The following is a 12,456-nucleotide window of genomic DNA, read 5'->3' as shown; positions in this document are numbered from 1 at the left end:
TTCCGAAAAGTGACTAAGTACTCATGATAACTGCAGTGCCAAAATGACAGATTGCTCTGATATAACTTTGCATAACGACTCTGAGATGACTAATGGATTAAAAATGAAAGTACCAGTAAATGAAATTGTGATGGAAAGTGTAAATAATTCTAAAAAAGAGGTACGGTTTAACTTAGAGCTAAATAAAACAGTAAAGATTTGCACAAATGAAAAAGAAACATTAGGAATTCCAAAAGAACAAAGGGACAGATTTAAGAAAAATGACTCATGCATGGGGAATACCAGTGAACAGGGAGTAAGTGGGGATGCCATAGCTTCTTCCCTGGGCAAGCAAAACAATGACCAAACACAGACAGAAAAAGGAAATACTTACAAGGAGGGTACAAGTCAATCACCTGAAAAATTCTTTGAGCCACATATTTTTGAAGAGGCTGAAAGGGCTGGTATTACACTAAATGATCACAAATGCACAGAATTAAAAAATGACAAATTGCTGAATGACGTTGTTACACATGTTCAGTTGGAAGGTTGTAATGTGGTCTCTGATGTTACCCAGATGGATGGGCGAACGGTGGCCACACTCCAAAAAACCTCTGAACATGGAGAAATGAATAAAATATCTCGCACAGAAATGGGTAAAAAGGAGGGAAAAATGTCTTTTCATTTACCAATGTGCTTAGCCAAAAGTGAAAAAGACCTGAGAAAGGTGAGCCCTGAAATCAGTAAGAATTCACATTTCTTATGTATATTAGAGGAAGTTGAGGACAGATATTATGCACCCATCACTGTAGAAGAAAAATGCCACACCTTTGCTATGATTGACACTGGCGCACAGGCCACAATTATGTCCAAGGAGCTGGTAAAGAGTATCAATGAAGGGAGGCCTCCACAGAGTCAGATCACAGTGAAGGCAAATCAAGGCCCAGTGCATAACTTTAATGGGGAGGAGGTGCCCATCATAGGTGTAACTGAGGTTGACATAAAAATAGGAAAGCACAGAATGAAACAAGAGGTATTGATCACATCTATTTGTGAAATTCCATTTCTGATGGGGACAGATTGCCTGAAAAGATTGTCTCCTCTCATAGATGGGGTGAATGGAGTGCTATGGTCCTTAACCAAAAAACCATTGAGGCCTAAGAAACTAAAATCACAAAACAGCAATATAAAAGAATGTCACACCGTTGCCAAAACAAATGATGCTGTGGAGGTATATCTCCAGAATAGCTGCATACCTAGTGTCACTGTTATATTAAGGTGTCAAGACAAAGATCAGAGCGACAATGAAAAACTACCTGTACAAATATACTTGGACCCAAGGAAAGATTGGCAGACTGCCATAGACGAACACACATTACGTTTCTATTTAAAAGAGAATACATGCAAACAGAATATTGTTCCTAAAACAGATTCAGAAAAACACATTACCACTCTGGCAGAGATACACATGGAAGATGAGCAACCATGGGTTCACGCTGGTATAAATGATTATCTTAAAACAATAAAAGCCACTTTAGCGCTTGAACATGAAAGGAGTTTCATTAATGAGAAATTGTTGCAAAAAATTATGGAGAGGGAAGAAATCCCGAAATTTAGGATTAAAAACCAATATGTTTCTGGGTTGGACAGTTCAGACTTTGAAAACCGAATTACAGGCAGATGCATGCTTAAAATTAGCATTGGGCAGAAAACAATTTACCATAATGTATGGATAGTGAGTGGAGCACAAAATGAATTTTACATGGGCAATGACATCATGCACAGAATGTGTATGGTGTTAGATTTCCTTAATCAAAAAATATGGTCACGCCTAGGTGGGCCGGCACCTGAATTTGAAGACAAAAGAAGGGCTTATCATTGTGCACAACTAGTTCCTTATGCAGTCGAATTACAGATGAGGAAAAATACTATTATTCCTGCATTTACAAAACAGTTTGCAATAACACTGAAATGCAAAAATGGACAGCAGATGAAAGGCTCTGATGCATTTGTATGCTTGAATGAATCCATAAAACAGCAAGGCCTGGATTATGAATACATTCCATTGGTAGACATTGGTGAGGGATCTGTAAAAATCATGGTAAATAATAAAGGTTGTCAGGATATTCATTTAGAGGAAAACTCCCCATTAGGAATGGCCATACAAAAATCACATTATACGGCAGATTTAAGTAACATGGTGATTGGGAATATTCCTGAAAAATATGTAGATGCCAAGGGCGAGTTGCCAGAACACCTGGACTCTCAGCCCAAAGGAATATTTAAAATTCATTCTGTGTATCCTTATGATTCAAATGAGACAGTGTGCTGCCATCAAGAGGATTGCATAATATTTAATTTAAATGAAAATGAAACAGGAAATCAGCCCATTGAAGTGGAAGCTGATATGCCAAAATATTTGAAAGTGGCAGCTCTACAAAAAGACACAGCCACACAGTTAGAGGAAAGCGCTGAGATTCCTTTACCAGAAGAGTTTCCAGAATTTTCCAGAATGGTAGAAGAGCAGATCTCCTTAGCGGATGCATGTGACAGCGATGAGGATCGACGCAATCTGAAGGAAATATTTATGGAGTTTAAGGATGTATTTGCAAAAGATGCTTATGATTGTGGTTTAACTGATTTACATGTGGCCACACTACCAGAAGGTTGTAGCAGAAATCCAGTGTTTGTACGCCAGTATAGACTACCGCTGGCATGTTTAGAATCATTGGCAGAGATTATTAAAAATTTGGAATCACGGGGAATAATTAGGCCCATTCATAGCACATCCAATACGCCTATTTTAGGTGTGTTAAAGCCAAATGGTCAATGGCGGCTGTGTGCAGACTTAAGAGAGTTAAATAAAAGAGTACCAGTATCTAGATGGCCACTACCATTCATTGATCAGGGCCTAGCTCAGATACATGGTTCAAATGTATTTACCACGTTAGATCTCACATCTGGATATTGGTGTGTGCCATTGGCAGAGGAGATACAACACCTATTTTCCTTTACATTTGACAGGACTCAATATGCCTGGCTTAGAGCTCCGTTCGGGTACATCAATAGTGGGAGTGAATTTGGCATATTTTTGAGAAAGGCCATGCCGGATGCAGCGGAAAGAGGGACAATAGTTTATGTGGATGATGTCTTGATAAAAAATGAAAACCTTAAAAGCCATTTTGATGAAATAAGACATGTGCTTGGCCAATTGCAGAAAGCAGGCGCCAAAGTATCTTTGCAAAAAGCACAATGGTGCAAGAAAAAAGTGAACTTTCTAGGGCATGAAGTGACTGAACATGGGCTAAATCCACAAAGGAAGAAAATAGAGGCCATACAAAGATTAAAAGATCCTAAAAATGTGAAAGGAGTAAAAAGTTTATTAGGGATGACAGGCTATAACAGAAAGTTCATTGAGAATTATGCAGAAATCACTCAACCATTGACTAAACTGCTTAAACTAAATACTCCCTGGAGATGGGAAAGAGAGCAGTCTGATGCAGTGGCTAGATTGAAGGAATGTCTTGTAAAGGCACCATGTTTAGCATACCCCATAAAGGACAGGGATTTCTTTATAGAAATAGGCTTTTCTGAACATTGTATGTCAGCAGTGTTATCACAAAAACACGATTTGAATCACAAAACCATTGCATATGCAAGTAAGACATTTTCCCAAGTTGAAATGAAATTTAATGAATGCGAAAAGGCCCTATTAACCACTGTGTGGGCGCTACAACATTTCCGCCCCATTGTTCAGGGAGAAAAGGTGATTATTGAAACAAATCATCAACCTTTGCAATTTTTAGAGAGTAAAAGAATTAGATCAGGCAATCTAGCACAATCCAGAATCACTTCATGGACGCTGGCATTACAAGGTTTTCCCGTAGAAGTAAGATATGGACAAAATAAAAAGAGCCCAATTGCTCAAGGGTTAGCTGACTTACATGACTGTGCAGCTGAACAAATAACAAATGAAATGGATGTGGAAGCTGGTTTACAGGAATTTGAACAATCACCACACAAAGCTTTTGATGAAAAAACATGCAAGGATTTGCCAACTGTATATGTGGATGGTTGTGCTTTTCACATTGAAAATGACAGTAATAAACAATTAGTGGCAGGAATAGGAAATGTCTGGTTGAAATGTGAAGGCGTTCCTAGTATAGGGATGAGGATTGGAGATAGGAGCAGTCAGGTGGCGGAATTGGCAGCCATCTATAAAGCAATTGCTACTGCAGTTGATAAAAAGTTCAGTGAAATTGTCCTGGTGACTGATTCTGACTATGCACGGAATAGCTTTGTGGAGTATTTGCCTGGTTGGAAAGCAAGAGGCATGGTTACATACAACAAAAAGCCACTTAAACATGGAAAAATGATACAAGCCATAGACAAATTGGTGTCAGAAAATAATTTAACAATATACTGGAGAAAAATTCGTGGGCATTTAAAAACACCAGGAGAGGATAAGGAGGGAAATGATAAGGCAGACCATCTGGCTAAGATTGGGGCTGTGATGGGAGAATTGCTACCTATTGATTATTTAATGGGTGAAATACAAATTGATGCAGTCACACGTTCTAAAGCACCAAAGGAGGTAGATCAACCGGTGGTGCAGTGGAGTCATGACACGCCAGACCAAGATTTGATTGAGGCACAAAAGAATGATCAAATTTTGGGAATCTATTATAATCATTTGATAGATCCTGAACAAAATCCTTTAACAGAAAATGATTGTATGGGAAAAGAAGAGTTGAGGGTGTTATTAAAGAACAAAACACGAATTAGATTACAGGATGGGCTCATGATTAGAGAGTCCATAACAGGGCAAATACAGTGGGTAGTACCCCTTTCATTCAGAGGACTAATGCTACACCATGCACATGATGCCATAACTGCAGGCCATAGAGGTTCACAAAAGACATTAGAAATACTAAAAGATTATGCTTACTGGCCACATATGTCCCAAGATGTGGAATTATATACTAGAGGATGTCTAGTATGCGCCCAATTTAAACCTGCTTCACCAATGCATAGAGCACCATTGATGAAAAGAGGCCTAACTCTCCCATGGTCAGATTTGCAAATAGACTATGTAGGTCCTTTAAAAAGGTCAAGCAGGGGACACCGCTATATTTTGAGTGTGGTATGTTTGATGTCAAAGTGGATTGAGTGCATTCCCGCACCAGATTGTAGTGCGCAAACAGCAGCCACATTGCTGGTGAACCATGTGTTCTCAAGGTTTGGGTTGCCACAAAGAATTGAGTCAGACAGAGGAAGTCATTTCACAAGTACTCTAATGAGTAAGGTATGGCAAATACTAGGTGTGAAAAGGAAACTACATATCGCATATCGGGCGGCGTCTTCAGGTACAGTTGAAAGAAGCAATAGGTCTGTTGTGGATATTTTAAAGAAATTTGTGGCAGAAGCAGGTTCTAGCTGGGATTTGCGTTTACCATTGGTTTTGATGGCAATCAGGTCGACTCCTGCCAAAGCAACAGGTGTTAGCCCCCATGAGGTCTTAACAGGTAGGAAAATGGTGTTACCACAACACCTACTATGCAGAACACATGAGCAAACTCTAGTGAGTGCATCCACAGTTCATGAATATATTGATGAACTGAGGAGGCATTTGCAACATGCATTTGCTTTTGTGCAGAGAAATCTGGAAAGAGCTGCTGACAGTGCTAAGTCATATTATGACAAAAAGACATCAGTAAAGGAATACAATGTAGGGGATCAGGTGTACAAGTTTCATTTTGGAAAAAGTAAACAGAAAAATTCTAAATTTATGGCAGCCTGGCAGGGGCCATTTCGAATTATAGATAAAGTCTCTCCTGTAGTGTATAAAATTTTGAAAAATGAAGGTGAAACAGCAATAGAGCAGTTTGTCCATGTAAATCAAATCAAACCATGCCATCCCAGACATGAGATCAGGCAGCTTGAGCATGTGGAAACGGATAGAGTCCCTTGAGAAAATAAATGGGTGTGATCAGGAGGCAGTGACAAAGAAGTTAAAAAAAAGTTGATTGTTATGATGGCACATAAACACTGTAATATATGTAAAAATATATAATATAAATATATAAATAAATAAATAAATAAATGCACATATAACAGAAGCTCGTGGTTGGTGTGCAGAGAGAAAGTGTATTAAATATTGAATGCTGTTTTATATGTGTTTGTTTTCTTTTAACTTGTGTTTAATTTCAGAAGAAAGAAAAAAGAAACGAAGTATTTTTACCAAGCATGTTTTATTTTTGGCAAAAGGATGAAGTTAGTATTGTGCTATGTACTTAATCTGTTTATTTTCTATTTTGATTTAGACAATTAACATTATTTGATCGGAGGTTCCGGGATCAGAGGCCACGGGAGACGATGGAGTCCTGGAGTCCCCTGGATGAAGACCAAAAGATGCCTGCCTCCAGGTGGAGGTGAAGACAAAATAACCGGAATGCCAAAAGAGATGACTACTGTGGATTCAAGATTGCCAAGATGAAAGAGTACTCGAATGAACCGAATAACATCGCTGGTCGGGACATACCAAAAGAGACAAAACAAAAGTTCCGGCATATGAAGTTCCACGTATTTATTATTTTAATTATTTATTTTAACTTGTTATATTACTTATTTGTTTTAGTTAGTTGTTTTATTTCATTGTTTTTAATTGACTTGGAAAATTTAAACTTAAAGTAATGCCACTTCCACTGAGAAGGCAAATGTGGAACATTTTATGGACTTATGGACTCAGATGAAATATTTATTGCAAATTTTCATTGATGCACATGAATATTCATTTTGTTGGATTGATATATTGTAAAAAAAAAAAAAAAGAACAAGTTGTTTTTAGAGATTGGCTTGGATTATAGCCAAGTTCTAAAAACAAAAGGAGGGTATATGTAAGGATATTTGGCATGTTACAGCACAGAGTACAGCACTACTGCACAAGTAGCATTTTTTGTACAGCACTACTGCACAAGTAGCATTTTTTTTTTGCAGCACCACCACAAGGGTGCGGTGCATTGCTATATGGGTTAGCAGATTAACAAGGAAAGACAGACTATTCAGTCAAAAACGATTTTAACATATAAGTGCAAATCTATTTTTACAGTTAAAAGCACACGTGTTCATTTAAAAATGCACACTATTTTTCACCTGAAATGCCTATATTGCTAGAGACACATTTGAAAATTAACAGCTAACATATTAACCATTAACCTGACTAATAAAACCTTATTTTAATATAAACCCACTAATAAAATGTGTTCTCTACTGCAGAATTAGGCATACTTTGAAAACCAGTTAAATGAGTGTGCAGATTTTTTCCTCTCTTCTCTGCCTGATTATCCGTGTTGTTGTGCACAGTAACTGCAGGAGGAAGGAAGTCAGATTTGCAACAATTGCAAATGTATAAGCGAAGCTATTGTTGAAGAGTAGGAGGATGAGAGATGATGGATTTCATTGGAACACGTCATAAAGAGGGCTGAGAGGAAAGTTTTAGTGGGCAGTAGCAGGGAAAAAGACAGGCAGACATCTTTCTGCACTACTGGGGAGAAGACCTGGCTGTGGGGGTGTCCTGCTGCAGTCGAGACTGGGGAAAGCTGAAAGAATTACCTTTCCACTGGCAGAGGCAGTCCTATCTGAAAAAGCTGAGAATTCCAGGAAATGACCCCGGCTTGAGAAGGCAAGCATTCCTTTTTGCTGGAGTTAAGCCAAGAGAGCCACATTCACAGAGAGAAGCCTCTGAACAGATAAGGTAATTACCTAACTGGGGGAGCTGTGTGTGTGCACGAAAGCATGCAGTCAGTGTAGAAAAATGAAAGTCCCGTGCGTGTCTTAATCAAGTGATAATGTTGCAATTTAAGTTCTGTTCTCCGCCACTATAATTGCAGTGTGTCATAGAAAATGCTTTGATTGTTCCATTTTATTGCTGTAAAGAATGAGATCATGTCTAAATACAACTTTTATAATACAGAAAATATTTGAAAACAGACGGGTGGTTTATTTTCTATTTACCATTACAATGCCAATGATGTGGGGAGATTTTTAAACAGTGCAATGGTCATTTTAAGACAGATGTGTGTATGTCAGAATCAGTATGAATAATTGTGAGTGACTGTAGTATAACTTGTTGGAGGTACATGAGCCAACGGGAAGAGAGACTATGAACATAGCTCCCTACCGTATATAAGGTAGTGGAAATTACCACAAGACTACCACATATAGCTCTCTGTCGTAAATAAGTCAGTGAGTTTGCCCATGGTGGCGCACCAACACTATCACTGGAAATTGTGGTATCCCTAGAATGCAGGTCTGAGGTCTCTCTAGTGATTACACGAAAAATCTAAGCGAAGATAAGGGATTCTGGACATTGGGGCCACAAATAAAACAAGGGAATTATGCTCACCAAAATACCACCAACCACGTATACCAAATATGCAGGTCTGGATACTGAAATAATGCATGTCCATTGTATTATTGTTGCACATGGCCAAATCTGAATACAAAGAGTGATTATTGCTAAGTTATTTTTCGGCGGTAATAAAATACCGTCAGGCCCCAAATCTCCACAAAATACCCTACAAGCCTTAAGAAACATTTCATAAGCTGTAACTTGCCGTTACCACAACATTTCATTAATGGGTTCCTCAGTCGAAGCATCGTATTTTAATGACAAGTTACACCAGCAACTGTGTCTTTTGTGGGTATAGCTAAATCCATGTTTATTATTCTGCGAGAAAGCTTTACATCAATGGCACCAGTGCTTAAAGAGGGCTGGGGCCTGCCCCCAGCAGTCTCCGAAAAGTGGGACTCAGCCGGGGCCCTGCCGGGGCCCCCTATCCCACACAACATTTGCGGGATGCATTATCCCGTCGCGGCTGAGGCCAGTTTAATTTCAGGCGAGCTGACAGAAGTGCCAGCCAGGCACAGCGTCGCTGAGGCTGGCTGGCACTTCTGTCAGTCACTGTAACTTCCCTGATGACCCCTCATCTGAGGGGTCATCAGGGAAGTTACAGTTCCTTTGTTTGCCCTCGCTAGGTCACTGACCCTCAGCAAACCTGCGGGCTCCATGATCTAATATGCAGATTAGATCACGGAGCCTGCGGGTTCGCAGAGGGTGAAAGGCGCCTCGGGCTCAGTGATCTATCTGCTCAGAGCAGAGATCACAGAGCCCGAGGCGTCTATCTCCGTTGGCAAAGCTTTATAAAAGATGCCTTGAATTGTATACGTTTCAAGCTATCTTTTATAAACGTAGAAATATTTCTATGTTAATAAAAGACTGCTTGAAACGTGCACAATTCAAGGCATCTTTTATAAAGCTTTGTCGATGGACAAAGCCACCTAGGGTTTTGTCTCTCAACACTTTATAAAAGATGCCTTGAATGGTTTACGTTTCAAGCAGTCTTTTATAAACATAGAAATATGTTATAAATGTCTATGCTTATAAAAGGTGGCTTGAAAAGTGCACAAACTATAGTGAGGTAAGCACACAAGTGTGTTTAAATTACTATGGTTTGTGCACTTTTCAAGCCAACTTTTTATAAACCTAGAAATCGGTATGTTTATAAGGCTTGAAAGGTACACAAACCATATTAGTGCGCATACAAATATATAAATGCTCACATACATTTATATATTTGTTTGCGCACCTTACAATGATTTGTGCACGTTTTAGGCCACGCCCACAGTGGACGCCACGCCCCCAAACGAGGCCCCCCCCCCCTCAATTTCTTACCCCACTTAAAGCACTGAATGGCACCCCCATATTTTAATACAAGGGTTTCTCAGAATAAACGGTGTTTACAATGGAGGCGGCTCGGTACTGTGCTGCTTTAGTCTGACAGCTCGGAAGAGGGCCGGTGCTCCGCCTCACGGGGGCGGTGCTCGGGTTTAATCCAGCCAATCGGCTGAGAAGGTGGGGCCCAAACACAGCCGAAACCCGGGATACCAAACACGTTACCCCGGCAGCCTTCTTAATCCCATGATAGGCTCGAACCGCCAACCCTTCTATTTCCTGCATTTGATTTAGCACTTGCATCATCAGAGTGGATGAAAGCTGCTACTAATTCCCTTTCCAAAGCGCGTGCATACCAAGGCAAAAACGTTATAAAATTCCGCACCTTGCAGCTAATAGCATTCGATTTCCACTAAAGGTGGCTGTAATAACGCAGTGCAGCTTCACCAGACAGCAATTACAGGTAGCCCACTCACCGGCATAACAAAAGTTAACTTTGCTCTAAGGCGCCATTGCTGTTGTAGCATCTGAATTAAATTACAGTTCTTACAAAACGACCATATAGACAAATGCCACAGTACCCAATTAAAGCATAGCCACCATCGCACATTAGGCCACCCAACATCGAGCTCGTTGTTGCAAAATGTAGCCTTGCCGACCCCGGCGCGACCACAACCAAATGTTTGTCTACATCAACAGCTTGTTGACGACAGCAATGGCGTGCTGCGCGTCTGAAGGCCGACTGTAGTAACAAGTCAGTGCGGCCACGTCACGGGGAAGGGTAGTTAAAACCCCGGCGTGCCCTTGCCCGAAAACTAAGAGTTTGAGGCATGCCATTATGGATACAAAGCATTTCATTTAAAATGTGCAGTACTTGGAAGAAAACGACCTTTACGCCCTGCGGCTCCTGCCCCAAAACACCATAATAGGTGGGGGAGACAAATAGCTTAGCCCCACCCTGCCCCGGCGTGTTCAGTCGGTGCGGATGCGCAGCAAGCTAAGCAGGCAGCGGCACGCCCAAAACAACTATTGTAAATCATGGAACGGGGGTAAATGGGAGGGGTCGGAGCCGCCCTCCACGCAGTCCTGTAAATTGCGTCAATTTAGGAGGCGGCGATTGGGGGGGGGGGGGGGGGAACTAATCAAGGATCAAGAGGCCCGCCCACCTTGGCAGAGCGCCAACACAGGGTCCGACTCCGGCCATGACCCCTAACCCTCAACTCCCATTCACTATAAATCTGCATATTCACAAAGTTAAACTCAACAAAAAAGTCACCCTTTAAATGTTTAAATACATAGTTCTAATAGAAAAATCATTTTAAATAACTTGCTTTACCTTTCTCTTCAAATGTTGCCCAGCCAACAAACACAGCAGCTTTACTGCTCGCTTGGAATATAGGAAGAAATATAGCTTACTAGAAACAAAATGGCTTACTTGTAGAAACAAACACAGACTAGAGACCCAATCACAGTATGCTGACATCACTAATTACACATCCAATCAGGTACTACTTACATCACAGACAGGTCAGTTCTACTACAGAACTAGAGGGCCAACATTCCACCAGCAACTGTGTCAGCACCCGACGGCCATGCTGGTAGATAACGCAGCCTTGGAATCCCTCACTTTCCTATGCAGCCAGCAGCATTTTCAATCACAAATGGCCATTCTCTGTGCTGTCTTGCATTTTCCGAGTAAAGGAAGGGTGGGGGGGACCTGGACCTGACACAAATTAGATTTCATTTAATTTGTGTGCACATTTAAAGTGCTTTCAAATCTGTATGTGTTTTTCATACTGAACAGCAGGAAAATGTGATCTAAATTATATGTGATATTGAACAGTACATGGTGCACATGTTTATGTTTGTTAATTTGTACCACGCTCTGGACCTGAAGGCCTAAGGGCGCAAACAATACAAGACCGAACATATCATGGAGTTGAGGTGGTCCGGGGGTTGAGTATCATTCGAACAATTGTAAACGAACAATTCGGGTAATACTAAGGAAACACTGTGATTTTCAAAAATATTTGAGCTATGTGCTGTCATAATTCCAGTAGCTGTCTCAAACATTCTTTTTTACCCATGATGATTAACAACAAAAAGATAATAAAGGGCTGGCCAATGCCCTGTCTAATTATTCAACCCCCACTGACATCCGCCCTTTTCGCCTGCCAAGACCAAAGTACCACTTGTATTATTTTATGGTTTCACTTTTCCCTGAAGCTGAAGCATGCTTCATTCCACTCGGGAGCTACTAGCTTAGTCCTAGTTTTAACTGAATTCTGTAACTTGTAGTCCTATGTTTACAATGGGCATAGCTCTCAACTCACACGCTTTTGGCGGGTGTCACCCGCCTTGTAAACAGCTGACTCACCCGCCAAGCCTCCTGCACGCCCATTCGTTTCAATGGGCCTCTCACCCGCCAAAAATAAAATCGGGTGTTTTCACCCGCCTTTGCGACAGAAATGGTTGAGAGCTATGCAATGGGGCGATCAGAACTATAAAGGAGTGCCACTGCAATATATTAAATACATAACTGGTGCCTTTTGCAGTTTTCAAGCATTCCTTTTCCTCCATCCCTTTCCTTTTCATTCTCCTTCTCCCTCAAACCTTTTGCTCTTCCTCATTCCCTTCCTCTCAGCCCTTCACATGCTACCTACGTTGCCTTAGCACTATCATTTTGTACAATAAGACCAACAGGAACCCCACTCATAGCAAGCAACATTCTGGGAAGGCAAACA

The 12,456-nt window shown here is 40.7% G+C and overlaps 1 protein-coding gene across 4 annotated transcripts in view; it reads right to left on the bottom strand.

Moving 5' to 3' along the window:
• The window catches only part of CDS1 (CDP-diacylglycerol synthase 1), an 865,373-nt gene extending 854,189 nt beyond the window's left edge, over nucleotides 1-11,184 (bottom strand). Inside the window, exon 1 of one of the 4 annotated variants that reach the window (XM_069630399.1) lies at nucleotides 11,049-11,184. The gene's annotated coding sequence lies outside the window, so the exon portion shown is untranslated. Of the gene's footprint in view, nucleotides 1-10,601; nucleotides 10,751-11,048 lie in introns of those variants that run through there. The other 3 variants (XM_069630400.1, XM_069630402.1, XM_069630401.1) reach the window with 3 other exon arrangements.
• Nucleotides 11,185-12,456: the final 1,272 nt, after the last annotated feature.

The sequence above is a fragment of the Ambystoma mexicanum genome, chromosome 6q, assembly GCF_040938575.1.
Source record: "Ambystoma mexicanum isolate Mex_15411 chromosome 6q, UKY_AmexF1_1, whole genome shotgun sequence".
Classification (NCBI taxonomy): Eukaryota; Metazoa; Chordata; class Amphibia; order Caudata; family Ambystomatidae; genus Ambystoma; species Ambystoma mexicanum.
This window is presented reverse-complemented; position numbering and strand designations above follow the sequence as displayed.